We start from the raw sequence: 17,483 nt of genomic DNA, 5'->3' as shown, positions 1-17,483 counted from the left end.
AAAGAAATTATTATCAATTGTTTTATGTTTTATCCAGTTCTGATATTTCAGAGTCAACAAATTGCTCATAAAATATAGTTTTAGGTCTGACATTGCTCCCTTCCCAAATGCAAAGCCATAGTCTACATGGGGTAATCATCTATTTCTCATTACTATTGGCGCATTTTCTCATTTATTCTCATCAAGATTCTAATGTAATCTTAGGAATGATTTGATACTTTAGTATAAATTACTAAAATTTCAATATGCATTTTGTGAATTAACTAATGAACTTTAGATACCTATCCTAGTTTAAAATTATTATAATTAAAAATGATATTTACAAAACATTTTAAGGCTTTCAAAACACTATAAATATTATCACACATTGTCCTCACAACAGTCCTGGGGTATAGGTGCTTTTATTATACCCATTTTAGAGATGAGAAAATTTAAGAGATTTAGAGACTTGCCAGGGTCAAAGAGCTTGTAAACGTTTGAAGCTAGAGTTGAATTTAGGTCTTCCTGATTCCAGGTTTTGTGCTTTACCCACTGTACCATTTATTTGCAATAGATAAATAAATATCATTAATTTAAAAAGCTGGAGAAACTTCACAAGCTTTCACTCATATCTTTGTATATAAATCAAACTCTAATATCATATTTAAATAAACTTAGAGTTACTGGCTATGTGATTTATTAATAATATAACAAACAATAAAACACAGGTACAAATAATTACAAGGTATCTGCTGTGAGAAAGATAATAGCCAGAGTCATTTCTAACTATCATTGTAATTGCTGATTTCTCAATTCTGGGAATATAGTCTCACTGTTCAGCTCTCTCAGAATGCCAATTTAAATTTCTCAAGAATTCTCTTCATAATGTTCCTTCACAAGATAAGAAGGAAAAAAAGTTATTTTAGTCTTTTCTCTCTTTTTTTCTCCATCTCTCCAGGGCATCATAATTAAATTTCCAGAATAATGATAGTTAAATTTCATCTCTCAAGAATTTGTTCTCTCTTAAAAACACAGAAGCTGGCCAGACTTGAACAGGCCAGATTTGATCTATTATATAATTCAATATAGTATCTTCTCATCATTTATTTTGACCTTTCCTCCCTCTAGTTAATGACCTGACTGCACATAGAAAGCTCATCCCACATTAGGTACAATTTTTTTAAGCTACAGCAAATTTCCTGTGTCATTTATTGGCTATTCCTATTTGATATTCCTACCCAATTTGTTTTCCCTTAAATTACATGTATTATGAATTTGGCAAAGAAAAGGGAATTTAGGAAAAATAGCAGAGAGAGAGAATTCATATAACAGAAAGAGCACTGATTTTGGAGTTAAGACATGTGGGTTTTGTCCCAGCCATCCTGATTACTAGCTGTGAAATCATGAATACATCATTTGACTTTTCTAAGCCTCTTATCTGCAAGGTGGGCATAAGTAGGACAGAGATAAGGACCTAGACTAGGAGTTAGGAAGATCTGAATATGAATCTTGTCTAGATACTTCCTAATTGTATAACTCTAGGTAAGTCATTTAAGTTCTTCCAGTCTATTTCCTCTTGGGTAAAATGAGAATAATAATGCTACTGACCTCACGAGGTTGTTTTCAGAATTAAGTCAGGTAATACATGAAAAGCACTTTGCAAAACTTAACACACTATGTAAATATTAACCATTATTGTTATCTACCTCAAGGAGTTGTTCTAGAGAAAGTGCTTTATAGGCTTTATAACCATGTGTTAATTTGATATAAGGGGGATGGGGCACTGGATACAGGAATTCAAAACAAAGTCACCATTATCTCCCGTTCGGATTATTACTAGGTGCTAAGTCAGTTGTCTGGTACTTAACAATTCCCTAGCTCAGAGTTTATATCTTTAAAGGAGTTTGCTCATTGGTTCTGTAAGGAGTTCCCACAAGCCCATTCTCTGGGAGGATATAAGGAGACAACATTGAGTGGGGAAGTCAGTCTGGATACGGTCAAGGAGAAGACTTCCCAGGAGAACTTCAGGGAAGCTGGAGGAGATTCAGAGCCAGGATTCAGTGGATTTGCAAGTCCAGCAGATTCACGAGTCCAAAGGAAAAGGCTGCTCATGGACTTCCGGGAGATTCACATCTAGGATTGAATTCTGGGAAACTCACAACCCACACTTCTGGAGGCAGGGTCTGATTCCCACATTCTAAGAGATTCAAAGTCAAGATTTCATTCCCATGTCTACCTTCGTGCTGGCTGGAGGCTTTGGATTCAGAGGGAGCTAGAGACTGAAGCTGGCTGGAGACATTCTGACAGGAAAAGATTCAAGACTTAGAAGGACACAATATAGGATCTGGACTTTAATTCCTGGCTGCATTTTGAACTGAACTAAAATTGAGGCTGGCTTCAGAAGCTCCCCAAGAGATCTGCCCCCAGAAAACGATGACAATTTAGAGACAACAGAACATTATATTTTGGCGCCCATCCTTGACCCAAGGAAGCGCTTGACACTGCCAGAGCTGAGTGCCAAGAAGGAACAGAAGCCGGCCTGCCAACACTGGGTTCCTGGCCTCACCATGTCATGAGGCTCCATTGAGATTCCCCTCCAGGACACTGGTGAGATCATTGAACTCAATTTCTATCAATTACCGGAGGGAGATGAAGTTATCAGTATTCTGAAACAGGAACATACTCAGTTACACATATGGATTGCCTTAGCGCTGGAATATTACAAGCAAGGCAAAACAGAAGATTTTGTGAAGTTGTTGGAAGCAGCACGAATAGATGGCAACCTGGATTATAGAGACCATGAAAAAGACCAGATGACTAGCTTAGATACATTGGCGGCCTACTATGTCCAGCAGGCTAGGAAAGAAAAAAACAAGAACAATAAGAAAGAGCTCATCACCCAGGCTACGTTGTTGTATACAATGGCTGACAAAATTATCATGTATGATCAGAACCATTTATTGGGAAGAGCCTGCTTCTGTCTGTTGGAAGGTGACAAAATGGACCAGGCTGATGCACAGTTTCATTTTGTACTCAACCAGTCTCCAAATAACATACCAGCCCATCTTGGTAAAGCTTGTTATTTCATTCAACAAGAAAGATTATGGAGGAGCTCTTGCATACTATAAAAAAGCACTGCGGACTAACCCAGGATGTCCAGCTGAAGTCCACCTGGGAATGAGGCATTGTTTTGTGAAACTGAACAAACTGGAGAAAGCTCGCTTGGCATTCAGTAGAGCCCTGGAGCTCAACTCCAAGTGTGTGAGAGCATTAGTTGGATTAGCTGTCCTAGAACTCAATAATAAAGAGGTTGACTCTATCAAAAATGGTGTCCAGCTTCTTTCCCGAGCATATACAATTGATCCTAGCAATCCTATGGTACCGAACCACTTGGCAAATCACTTCTTCTTCAAAAAGGATTATAGTAAAGTCCAGCACTTGGCTCTCCATGCTTTTCGTAACACAGAGGTGGAAGCTATGCAGGCAGAAAGCTGTTATCAGCTGGCTAGGTCTTTCTATGTTCAGGAAGACTATGACCAAGTTTTCCAGTATTACTACCAAGCCACCCAGTTTGCCTCGACCTCTTTTGTACTACCCTTTTTTGGTTTGGGACAAATGTATATTTACTGAGGTGACAAGGAGAATGCATCTCAATGCTTTGAGAAAGTTTTGAAAGCCTATCCCAACAATTTTGAAACAATGAAAATTCTTGCTCTCTCCATGCTGCCTCAGAAGATCAAGACAAAAGAGATATTGCCAAGGGCCACTTGAAGAAGGTCACAGAGCAGTATCCAGATGATATTGAGGTCTGGATCGAATTGGCACAAATCCTAGAGCAGATTGACATACTATCAGCTTATGGAACAGCAACCCATATCCTGCAGGAAAAGGTACAGGCTGACATCCCGCCAGAGATTCTGAATAATGTGGACACCCTCCATTTTAGGCTCAGAAATTTAGGAGAGGCAAAGAAATATTTTTTTTTTTTTTGGCATCTTTGGATCGTGCAAAGGTAGAAGCTGAGCATGATGAACATTACTATAATGCCATCTCAGTTACAACATCATACAATCTGGCCAGGCTTTATGAGGCAATATGTGAATTCCATGAAGCAGAAAAACTGTATAAAAATATATTACGAGAACATCCTAATTGTGTTGCTTGCTATTTGCGCTCAGGAGCAATGGCTAGAGATAAAAGAAACTTTTATGAGGCTTCAGATTGGTTTAAAGAAGCTCTTCAGATCAATCAGAATCATCCAGATGCTTGGTCTCTGAATGGCAATCTTCATTTGGCCAAACAAGAATGGGGTCCAGGTCAAAAGAAATTTGAAAGAATATTAAAACAACCAACCACTCAAAATGACACATATTCTATGCGAGCCCTTGGCAATGTTTGGCTACAAACTTTGCATCAACCCATTAGAGACCGAGAGAAGGAAATGCGACATCAGGATTGTGCACTAGCCATTTACAAGCAAGTCCTCAGAAATGATCCTAAGAACCTCTATGCTGCCAATGGCATAGGTGCTGTGTTGGCCCACAAGGGATATTTCTGTGAGGCTCGTGATGTATTTGCCCAATAAGAGAGGCATCTGCAGATATTAATGATGTGTCGCTAAACTTAGCACATATCTATGTCGAGCAGAAGCAATATATCAGTGCTGTTCAAATGTATGCAAACTGCTTCGGAAAGTTCTACAAACATCAGAATACAGAGGTTGTGCTATATTTGGCCCGTACCCTCTTCAAGTGTGGCAAGCTGCAGGAATGCAAACAAACTTTGCTAAAGGCTAGAATGTGGCACCCAGTGATACAGTTCTCATGTTCAATGTGGCTCTGGTACTTCAGAGGCTAGCTACTTCTGTACTTAAGGATGAGAAGAGTAATCTCAAAGAGGTACTTAATGCAGTTAAAGAATTGAAACTTGCTCACTGGTATTTTAGTTATTTGAGTAAAGTAGGAGACAAAATGAGATTTGACTTGACACTTGCTGCTACAAAAGCCAGACAGTGCTTTGATTTACTGAGCCAGGCGCAATACCATGTGGCCCGAGCACGCAAGCAGGATGGAGAAGAGAGGAGCTGCAGGCCAAGCAGGAGCAAGAGAAAGAGCTGTTGTGGCAAAAACTGCTGAAGGAGCAGGAAGAGAAGCGTCTCTGAGAGAAGGAAGAGCAGAAGAAGCTCCTGGAATAGCGCGCCCAGTATGTAGAGAAGACCAAGAATATCCTCACGTTCACTGGAGAAGCCGAAGGGACAAAGGAAAAAAAGAGAGGCGGCGGAGGCGGGGGCAGGCGTTCTAAGAAGGGAGGTGAGTTTGATGAACTTGTCAATGATGACACTGATGAAGACATGCCCGTATCCAAGAAGAAGAAGGAAAGGAAAGGCAGTGGGAGCGAACAAGAAGGGGAAGAAGAGGAGGGCGAGAGGAAGAAGAAAAAGCGGAGGCGACCACCAAAGGGAGATGATGGATCTGATGAGGAAGAAACTGAAAATAGCCCCAAGACGAAAAAGCGTCGCCCACTTAGAACAGAAAAGAAAAAGGCTCCTGAGCCAGAACGGTTGCCTCCTTCAATGAAGGGAAAAATAAAACCAAAAGCCATAATTTCATCAAGTGATGACTCTTCAGATGAAGATAAACTTAAAATTGCCCATCAGGGACATTCCAGGAACAGCAACAGTGATTCAAATGATGGTGATCTACGAAAGAAACGAGTGATGTCTGAGAACAATTCGGACGAGAACCCCAATCAGTCTGGGAGCGAAGCAGGCAGTCCCCGAAGATCCAGCATACAACAGTCAGAAGAGGATTCTGACAGCGACCGGTCAGCTCCAAGAGGAGGCGGTCAGCATCAGAACAGTCTGACAACGAATCTGTCCAATCAGGAAGGAGCCACTCTGCAGGTTCTGACCATGAGTCCCTACCCGCTTCACCAAGTGCTGATTCAGACCGGGAGTCAGAGAGAGCCTCAGATAATGAGCTTCTGCTAGGGGCTCTGGGAATGAATCGGAGTCACCATCCTAACCGTCTCCAATGTTAACCACATGCCTTTTTGAGTCTTATGGACCTATTAAGACAATTTATGTGGTCCTGGCTCCTGCCAACAGAAGTATAGCAAGAATTTAAAAAGAAGTTACTCACCCCAACTGAGATACCTGGGAGTCTAAGGGACTTCCCATTATGTTGAGGGTGAAAAAAGGAAAGTTTTTGACAGTCACTGAGAGGCCCTTTGTGTGCCAGCAGGGTGTGGTAGTGGGTCTCAATAACAAAATAAATCATAAAGTGTAAATTAGTCCAGATATATTGGCTGGTCAGTTTCACAGAACAGTTCGGTTTTCCCTTTGAGGAAGAGTCTGTCCCCACACATGGTAGTAGCAACTGGGAAGAAAAGCAAAAAGAGGCAACTTTGGAGGCAGAAAAGAAAAGCAGCTGTAGAAGTAAATGAGACACAACTGGCTGCTGGAATTGCTGATAAACAGAAATTGAATAAACTGAAATAATAGGAGTCTACCTTGTCTCTGAAATGTTCCATCTCCAAGCTATAGAATAGGAATCTGTGGGAGTCTTTTTGAATATGGAAGGGACAGGAAATTTTTTTCCTTGTTATTTGCCAAAGTATCCAATTTAAAACACTGCTCTTTGATTCATTGTTTCTGGTCTATAGGTAGAGAATACCTACAACAGGTATGGGCTCAAGCCAAACTTGGATAATCTAAGTATCTCATCTGGGTAGTCAGGGTGCCAGAGCAATGTAGAACTTAGGCTAAAATTGTACAACAATCATTTTGATGGGAATATGAAATAAGGGGAGAAAAAGAAAGAAAAGGAAAGGGCATGGAGTGTGTGTGTGTGTGTGTGTGTTGTGTGTGTGTATGAGTTTCAATGACAAAAGGGGAGAAAAATATTGGAAATGAACACTGTAGAAATAGTGGATAAAAGAGGACTTGTCTAGACAAAATTGCTACTCTATTACTCTATCAGCTACAAGGAACACATTTACACACCCTAGAAGTAGAGAAATCATATCAATACATTCCTAAACAATTACTAGAGTCAGCATATGAATGACATCATCCTTTCTCTTAAGGAGAACAACAAAACCAGCTTTAACTGTTGAACACACACACACACACACACACACACACACACACACACACACACACAAAAGAAAAGTCTTCTTAAGTGAACAAAAGCAACATGTCTGATTATAATGAGGTACAAACTAATTGGCACTCATTTGACATTTGATAGCTCCTAGAAAATCTCTAACAGACATAGACTCAGTGAGCAGAAGGAAGATCTACGGAGCAGCTACTTTTTGTTGTTGTTTTTTGGAATTTTATTGTTCTCTAGTTACTTATAAAAACAATTTTGACATTTGTCTTAAAAACCTTGAGTTCCAAATTATCTCCCTCTCTTCTTCTTAGTCCCCTTCATTGAGAAAGGTAAACAATTCAGTATAAGGTATACATGGGTAATCATGTAAAACATTTCCATAATAGTCATGTTGTAAAAGAAAACACTAAAAAAAAAATCCTCACAAAAAAAGAAAGTTAAAAAAAGAAGTATGTTTCAATCACCATCAGTTTTTTTTCCTAAGGCTAAATACTGGATCTTGGATTATTGTATTAATAAGAATAACTAAGTCATTCTCTGTTGATCATCTTATGATATTGCTGTTAACTTTGTACACAATGCATTCATTCACTGTATATCAGCTAATGTAAGTCTTCAGATTTTTCTGAGAGCATCCTGTTCAACATTTCTTATAACACAACAATATTCTATCATAGTCATTTACCACAATTTGTTCAGCCATTCCCCAATTAAAAGGCATCCCCTCAATTTCCAATTCTTTGCCCCCAGAAAAGGGGGAGTAGCTACTTTTTACCAAGGTAACAGCATAGACTCCGATATATTTGGAAAGAACAGAAGTACTAAATAGAAAAAGGAGAAAGCAAATATGAAGTATTAAAAGGGCTGTGATGGTGAAAGGACTGGTAACAATGCTGTATATCAATTTTTAAAACTGAGAAAGTTTTTCTTAAAAAGAGGAAATTGAAGAATGGAGTCAGAGAAGGGAAAGAGACAGTGATTCTGTATCTTATCTTTATTTTAAATCTTTATCAACAGCTAGAATAGTAGGCCACTTAAATTGTTTATTGAATAAACACATGAATGAATTATATCTCCAATCAGACAAAGTGAGTGAATAAGCATTTATCAAAAACTTAACAGACATTATGCTAAGCACTGAAGGTACAAAGATAGGTGAAAGACAACCCCTGGCGTCAAGGAGCTCACAATTTAATGAAGGAGACAAGTTGCAAAAAGCTATGCACAAAAATTATTCACACACACATACTCATACATAGATATGTAACATACATATATGCATTTGTGTGATAAATAGCACAAAAAATCCATAGAGGAAAAATTCTTATATTAAGGGGAATCAGGAAAGGTTTCTTGTAGAAAGTCAGATTTTTTTTGGGGGGAAAAAAAAGGATAACCAGCAAGGGGAGATAAAGAGGGAGAGAATTTCAGGCATGGGAGAATATAATCTTCAAGTATTTGAGCAATTCTCTTATGGGAGAGAGATTAATCTCTTTCATTCTGACTTCTTTTCTTTCTACCCAAAAGAATAGAACTATTAAAGAGGGGGGAAGTTACAGAGAAGCAGATTTAGATTAGATATATGGAAAACTTCTTAATCGCCAGAGATGTTCCCAAAATAGAATGATTTTGCACTACCTCAAGAAATGTGAAATCCTTATTCTTGAAGCCTTGCAGGGAGATTGTAGCAGGGATTCCTGTTGATGGATAACTTTTGATGAAATGAGATAATATTTTTAAAGTATTCAGGTGGCTGGCTCATAATAGGTTCTATATCATCCTCCTCTTGAGGAAATTCTGTGATCTGATGACTTTTTAATGTTCTCTCCTGAAAACTATGAAATCAAAGAAATCAAATTTGAAATTTTCAACAGAAAAAGGAGCAATCTAGACTAAAGCTATGGGGGGGTGGGGGAGAAGATCCAGATATTTACCTGGTGTGCCAAATTTGAAACATATTGGCCATCTTTTTCTGCCATCCTACCACTGGGGCCTATAGACTATTATTCCTGGAGGATACTTTTTCTGCTTTCTAATCTCTGTCCTTGGGATTCTTCACATGTCCTACTTTGGGTAGCTAGCCTTCATCATACTCACTTCATGTCCTAGTTATCTTTTTGTCTGCTGCCACACATACCAGCTCAGCACCCTCTCCCCATACCTCTCCCCTCTCCCCCAATAGGTTTCTAGTTCTGGAACTAGAATCAATACTGCCATGATTACTAAATGTCAATATACTCCTCTTTGGCTATACTTACATGTGGACTTTCAAACCCGAATAACCCTCCCTTTATTTATTTCTATCTTTATTTGTGTATTTATTTATTAATTCATTCATTTATATATATATGTATATACATACATACATATATATTTGTTTGCTTGTTTATTTGTTTATTTATTTATTACCACTCCCCTGTTAGTGTTATCTCCTTCTATTAAAATGTATGTCACTTATTATTATATATTATTAGAATGCATGTAAGTCACTGAAGTGACTTAATTTTGTATTTGTTTAATGAGTATGTTCTGATTTTCTTTCCTAACCTGAGAAGTTTGGGTGTGTCTCTTTTCTACTGATATTGGCTCAAAGCCTGTTCCAGTTAAAAGGGGACCTAACCAATGCTCCAGTTCCATTTAAACACTTAACATTAACTGCCTTTTAAAACAAAATTAAATGCCTTTTAAAATATTTACTTTGGACATATAGCAAGAACAAATATAAAAACATTTCCTTTCAATTCCTCAGGGACATTTTTCTTCCCTACACTACTTCAGTCTCTGGGAGGAGAAGACTCAAATCTTAGCGTGGTCACAACATAACTGTAGTCCTACCAGGTTCACCTTTAAATGCTGCATGATTGCTGGATGAGCCTTCATCTCAGCTTCCACTGGCCTGGGTCCAGAAGGTATCACTCAAAGGTCAATGTTTGTTTCTTAGAGCATCCTGGTTGCATCAACTGCTCGACTCCCATATTCCTGTGGTTTGCTCTCCTGATCTTTCAGGGTAAGAAAGAATAAGAAAAAATAAATACAGAGCTTCATTTTTTAGGGTTACATGACCTCTATTGGGGGAAGGCTTCAAAGTCTCTCCCCTTATTGGATACCTGGAACAAGAGTCTAACTATAAACAGAACAGCCAAAGGGACTAAGGAAAAGGATTATGAACTTCTTCTAAGGCCCTTGGACTGCCTCTAGAGAGAGAGCTTCTCATTCATCATGTGTTTAGCCCATCAGAACCAGTTATAGAATGTCTATTAACGTTCCAGTCTTTCCCAGGGACTTCCCTTACATATCATGATGACACTTTTGGAACAGGTTCCTTAAATTCTCCTCTGGTGGAGAAGTAGCCTCAGTCAAACAGAGATAAACTCTGCACAGGGACCACACCCATTAAAATTGTTATCTCTAGTGCTTAACTGAGGCATATCTGCTAAGCTTCTTATGCACCACTTTGCTCAGGGCTTGTTGCTTAATAAATACCTTTTCTCAGTTTACTTACCAAGTTCTTTAAAAGTGAGAGTTTTAGAATTTTTTCTTATAAAAGTATAATTTATAAAAGAAAAAAGAGAATATAAAGATAACCTGTCATATGGCAGCTGATTTCCTAATTTAGCAACAAAATAAAGTGTATACAATGAAATCTGACTTTGCATAATACTACATCAATATTTGAAGATTAGTTATAAAATAATGTGTTACATTCCTAACTTGTACATTCGGATCCTAAAATCAGATTATGGATGCGTAAGAAATCAAGTGAAAGCTAATAAATGTAATATCTCCCCCCAAGCAATGCTGCATCTTCTTCCCACTCAGGGTAATTGGTCAATAAGCATGTTTAACAATCTCAACCCAAAGCAATTACCATTTGGGGGAGTTAAGCAAATTTCATTAGACTGCACCTATGATAACACTGCAGAGATTACAGACTAAATCTAACAATATATTTTATATATTTCTGAGCTGCAAAATAAAAATAAAAATATTTCTGGTCTTCCCACTGCAAGCTTCCCCAGGCTTAATAGGTTGCATGAAGCAGAACCATCATAATTCATATTCTATTATATTTTGGATCCTTAGTCAATTAGAAATTGCACCCTTTACTATATATGGCTATAAAAACAGAGAAAATAAGACTGTAATACACCTTGGCCTCCTCCTGCCCTTCCCACATGCTTCATGGTGACTGAATTTGCTATTATGCCAGAGCTAAGAGGGTGGAGGTGTGTGAAATCATGCAACACGACAAACACAGATAGTTCTGCCTTTTTTGTTGCATGTAATGTCTCTTTGAATTGTTTGTTTAGTCTTCTGGAATTTGAGAAATCCCAGAGTAGTTGCCATACTAGTATTGCAAATAAGTCAAGTTAACTTTTCTTTATATATATCCCATTTTTCTCAACAGCACTGAGATGCTGGTCTGTGATAGTTATAGAGTAGATATGAATTATTTTAGTTTCTGAATGCTGACCAACTAGAGAAACAAAAAAAGCAAAAATTCAGGATATAATTATTATTCTATAAGAAACAATTAGCAAGATGATTTCAGAAAGGCCTGGAGAGATTCCATGAATTCATGCTAAGTGAAAGGAGTAGAATCGAGAGAACATTGTACCTTACAATTGCAATATTACATAATGATCAATTCTGATGGACATGACTCTTTAGTGATGAGGTGATTCAGGCCAATTCCAGTAGAGTTATGATAGAGAGAGCTATATGCATCTAGAAAGAAGATTGTAGGGACTGAATGTTGATTCCAACATAGTTTTTTTAAAAACCTTTTTTGTTGTTGTTTGCTTCCTTTTTGTTTTCTTTCTCATTTTTTCCCTTTTTGATCTGATTGTTCTTGTGCAGCATGATGAATGTGGAAATATGTATAAAAGAATTGTAACGTTTAACATGTATTGCATTATTTGCTGTCTAAAGGGGGATGGAGGAAGGAAGGAAGGAAAATCTGGAACACAAGGTTTTGTAAGGGTGAATGTTGAAAACTATCTTTGCATATATTTTGAAAATAAAAAGCTATTCTAAAAAAAGTAATGCAATAAACTCTGATGAAGATAAAATTAAAAGTTTATTTTAAAAATCCAGTATACACTCAAGCATGGAGTTCTCTTTTTTTCCCCCAGGTTTTTTTTTTTTTTTTTTTTTTTTTTTTTTTTTTACTTTGGTTTTTTGCTTTGTTTTTGCTGAGGCAATTAGAATTAAGTGACTTGCCCAGGGTCACACAGCTAGGAAGTATTAAGTGTCTGAGGTCAAATTTGAACTCAGGTCCTCCTGACTTCAGGACTGTTGCTCTATATACTGCACCACCTAGCTGCCCCTAAGCATGGAGTTCTTAATTTATCATACTCTATTATTTCTATAACAAGGAGAAAATTACTGATGAGTCATGCACAGGGTCCCAAAGTAGGAAGATAACAACACCATCAGAAGCAGTAGTTGAACAGCAGGGAAAAAAATTGCTGTTTTTAAACAGGCCACACTAGCAGACATGAAACAAAGAAGAGCCTAAGGCAAAAGGTTAATTATCTGTTGTTCTAAACATTCTTGGCCCAAAAAATCTCCTAATATAATTCATGGCCCCATGGTCTAAACTTGGGCTTACACAGACCAAGTACAAGTTCAACAAGTTTACTATAAAGTCGATATCTTTAAAAAATATGTAGGACTTGGGATTTAATTATTATAGGGAGCTCCCAGGGAGGAAATATCTTTTATTGATGTAGTTCTGCAACTGATCTGAAACATATAATCTTATATAGTTTCTTGGGGCCTATAGTGAAGTGAAGTGACTTGACTAGGGTCATATAGCCAATATGAGTCAGAAATAGAAATTGAAACTTGATCTTCCTGACTGTGAAGTCATTCATTAGGTAATTCTTCCTCTCTGGCATACATAACATTTATTTGAAAAACAATTTTTAAACATTAAAGAGAGGAAAGAGGAGTAAAAAAAAAAGACTGTTGTTTCTTCAGATTAATTTTTTATTTGATTAATTTTAAATATTTCAACATTTCATTCTGCTTACACAAAGTTCAATAGTAGTAAATATGTTAGCAACTTGGGACAAAGACAACATGCAAACTAGGAAATCCTACATTAGGAGTGCCTGCAAGGGTTTCCATAAACTTCCTACCCTATGAGGCCTAAAATTCTATCCTTAACAATAAAATCCTTTGTTTTAAATGAGAGGCTGTCTCTTTACATTCTTTTAAAAACAAAAATAGTACTGGGAGGAATAACAAATTAAATTTATCAAACATTTACCAATTGAAGAGAAGATCTGGGGAAGCCAAAAGTACTGGAGAAGTACAAGAGAGAATTGAAAATAGAGAAAGAACACAGAAAGGGAAGAGAGCTTCATGGAAAACAAACTGTCTACAATTCTGTCTAGAATGAACTATTTATGAAACTCTATTTCTGGGTATACTATATTCTTTGGGAACCTTTCAGAGTGTGTTTTATTATTCCCTATTATCTGTGGAATGGAGTTAACAGTAATTGCCCATACATGCCTCATAGGAGTGTTGTTGAAATTTATAAGGTATTGGGCTAGATCCAAAGAAGTGGGAAGAGAACAGAAGGGAGGGAGTGAATGAGAGGAGGGAGCAAAAGAGAAGAGAAATGTGGAAAAGAAAAAGAAGAGGTAAAGATCTGAGAGGAGGGGAGGGTCAGGGGGAAAAACAAGAGGGAAAGAGAAAGACAGAAGAGAGAGAAAGGGAAGGTTAGAGAAGCAAAAGGGGAGAAGAGAAAAAAAAAGGGAGTAAAGTGATCACATTGTTGGGATATCACATAATCTCTCTGAGATTCACTTTTTTCATCTATAAAATACCTATACTTAGCCACTAACCTACAATGTTAGGAGGATCAAATGAGATAATATAAAGTATTTTGCAAACTTTATGATACCATATAACAATTCATTGTTGTGGCTGTTTTTTTCATGTTGAAAAGGAAAAGAAATTTTTTTTTGTGGTAATATTATTGCCACTTGCTGGTTATTCTTTGGAAAAAAATCTAATAAAGTTAAAAAATAAAAAATAATAAATATAGTATATTCTAAAATATGCCAAATTGTATAATTTTTGATAATTGATTCACTAATCCAGCATCTAAAATGATGCTGATCAAAAATGTTAACAGGAATAGATAGCCTATTTGTCCCACAAAATATTGCATTTTTGATTTATTTCTTTTTTAAAATAACAGTATAAGTCTAGATCTACAAGGTCTCTTACAGCTCTAAAATCCAGTGTTTCTATGTTCCCTTTTTCTTAGTTCAGGTGCTACTGAGAAAAGTCAGAATACGTGGGAAAGGTGAAGTCTGGCAGGTAAGCGTGGGTAGTAAGAACTTTGGAACAAGAATAAACAGAGATGATGGAGGTAATTCACTGGGGACTGTGGTTAGGGTGGGAGGGGGGAAATATAGTAATATTTTCAGCAAAAGAGGCAGCTGTGTAGTAGGATATATATGATTAATGTTCTTTCTACCAAATCCCCTTCAGGACAGAGCAACATGCCAGACACATGGGATGCACTCAACATATGTTTGTTGGCAGATGGAGTTATGAAAAATAATTCAAAGGTGTGCTGAAAAATTCAAAAGCAAGGCAAGGGGAAAAAGAAAGAGGAATGTAAAGAGAGATTAGCCCAGAGGGAAGAAGGAAGTCACTGCCTTGCCTGGCTTTCTTCCTCAAACCACTAATCTTATATTCCTGTCCTTCTTAGTTTGGAAAAACCAGTATAAGGTGCTTTTAACAAGGTGGGAATTCCCAGCAATGAGTTCCCAGACTTTGACTGCTTCCCAACTTGAGAGATTCAAGTCTAGAATCTAGAGCAGTTAGAGATCTATAGAGGTTGGCATGGGCTGCTTCAGACTCAGAATGCTGAGGTACCCTTGGGGAAATATAAGTGACACAGGATAATTCCCTTCCCTAGAAAACTGAGGGGGAAAGGGCAAGTTCAGTCTTTTGGGACTTGTGATAGTATCCAAAATACCAATCAGCTCTGGAGTTAAATACATGGTTTTCACTACTAATCAGGATGAAATTAGGCTAGTTAAAAATAAAGTTTGTTTGCATGTATATGTACTTTTATAAAGCCAGATTAATTGACCTATTGGTAGAGAGCAGAGGTTTCAAAATTGAAGGCCATTGTATTTGGGGAAGGGAGAATAGTCTGAGGTCTGAGAATAAGAAGTGTTTGATTAACCAATCAGAGAGTAGGAAAATGGGTCACATCCCACCCTTCCTACAATGGCCAGTTGTGAGGCTTGTTTCCAACACAACTATACCCTGCCCCCTTTTTATCTTCCAACATTCTATTACTCCTCTCTCTTCTCTAACTAACCTTTTTTTGTAATTGGAGACCCTGAGAAAGTGAATTCTTTTACTGGAGCAATGACCCGGAACAGTTCCAGGACTTACTCCCTGCTCTTTTTAATAGTTAGTCATATAGGATGAGCCAGAGTAGATGGATTATGAATATATCATATATCTCATTGCCTGATCTCTATTCCCAAACTCACCCCCTTCAACTTAGTTAATATTGTCAAGGCTCTACCATTTTTCCTATCACCCAGGCTCACCATCTCAGTCTCATTTGACTCCCTCACCTCATTTATCTGCTTAGTTATCAAGTATTGTCACTTCTCCCTTCATAAAACCTCCGTAACTTCTGTAGCACAAGAACTCCTTCATTAGAATGACTTAGGCAATTGTCTGGAAGCTTTGGGAGATATTCATTGCTCTGAATGCCTTATACAGATGCAGGGCCCTGGCTTGCTCCATGTGCTAGCTCCTGACTATCTCCAACTTGGCAGGGTAAAGCCCTCTAATAGTGCTCTAGAGCAGTTATAAGAAAAAAGATAGCTGGATAGACAGCATATCTATATCCACAGGATGAATGGTGGCTAGAACAGTGCTCCAGCCATTATCTCTTTTCTTTGTATATATTCTTCCCATGTGTAGAGCTGGACTATAAGAAAAGATGGGTGCTGAAGAAGCAATACTTTTCAATTGTGTTAGAGAATATGTTTTTGGGAGTCTCTTGGACAGCAAGGATGTCAAGTCAATCAATATTCAAATAAATTAATTCAGGCTATTCACTGGAAGGTCAAATATTGAAGCTGAAGCTTAAAGATTTTGGCTACTTAAGGAGAAGAATGGATTTACTGGAAAAGACTGATGCCAGGAAAGATTGAAGGCAAAAGGAGAAGAGGACAGCAGAAGATGAGATATGTCCATGTTGGCCATGGACAGACTTTGGATAGTGCTGTGCTCTATAGGAAGAACAAGACATGAATGAATGACTGAAGAACAATCTTCTTCCCAATGTTCTTTACAAAACTCCCATCATTATGTTTATTCCTTCAATATGGAAGAAGGATAAAATAAAGAAAATGGAAGTGTTTAAGGGCCAGTATATTACCAGAATATCCTTCTCTACACAAATAAGGGAACTTAAAAATTAAATGACTGGATCAAGGTTACATAGCTTGTATGGAGCCACAATTTAAATCTGAGTTCCAGATTTCATTCAATGGGAAAGTGTTATCAATTCAAGGATGCATGATTTTATCATTGTGACTATACCCTCCAGTAATACAAATGAAAACATAGGTATGTCTGAGTGGGAAGGAAGCCTTCAGGAGTTGTGATGAATGGGAGGAAAATCATCAGTCTATGTCCGAGTTTTTCTATGATGGGGGCACAGAGCTTAGCTAAGTTAGCAAGAATACAATATGTCACCAAGCCTGAACTTGAAGATTTTCAGCTTTATAGGACCTGCATTAGCTTGTATTTTGCTGTCAGGACCTTCAGATATATAGTTTTATACATTGATACTCTGACCTCTTCATCTTTAATATAGTGAAAAGAGTTGAGGACTAGAGAAAACTGGGTTCTAGTCCTATTCCTGCTACTTACTAGCTGGTGACCCTGGTGAGTAACTTAAGTTTTCTGGATCTCAATTTGACACATTTGAGAAATGAGAAGGAACAGATTATCTCTATTGGATCTATTGATGCTCTTCTCAATATTTAAACTATGTAAGACGTAAAACTATAATGCAAAAACACCATTAAGAAAGCACTATATCAGGGCTTTTATAACCAAACTATTATTGGTTCCTTCGAAGTAATCACTTTCAGTAGGCACACATTTTATTCCATTGGTACTGCTGTTACTCAAAGCACTTTAAAAACTCTTCTTTTGGAAATATTTTTAGAGCCTACACAAGAGCCATGCAAAAAAACAAAAACAAAAACAAAAACAAAAACAAAACAAACAACAACAACAACAACAAAACCCAGTCTTCTCATTCTAAGAGATTTTTTCCTTTAAAACAAAAAAAAAACCAACAAAAAATAAAACCAAAAA

At 37.4% G+C, this 17,483-nt stretch overlaps 1 pseudogene; it reads left to right on the top strand.

Annotated features, from left to right (window-relative positions):
* The first annotated feature begins 2,546 nt into the window (after positions 1 to 2,546).
* Positions 2,547 to 6,373, top strand: LOC141552977 (RNA polymerase-associated protein CTR9 homolog pseudogene; annotated as a pseudogene).
* The last annotated feature ends 11,110 nt before the right edge of the window (positions 6,374 to 17,483 follow it).

The sequence above is a fragment of the Sminthopsis crassicaudata genome, chromosome 1 (assembly GCF_048593235.1).
Source record: "Sminthopsis crassicaudata isolate SCR6 chromosome 1, ASM4859323v1, whole genome shotgun sequence".
In the NCBI taxonomy this organism is placed as follows: domain Eukaryota; kingdom Metazoa; phylum Chordata; class Mammalia; order Dasyuromorphia; family Dasyuridae; genus Sminthopsis; species Sminthopsis crassicaudata.
The sequence above is the reverse complement of the archived record's forward strand: the minus strand, read 5'-3'. Positions and strand labels throughout refer to the sequence as shown.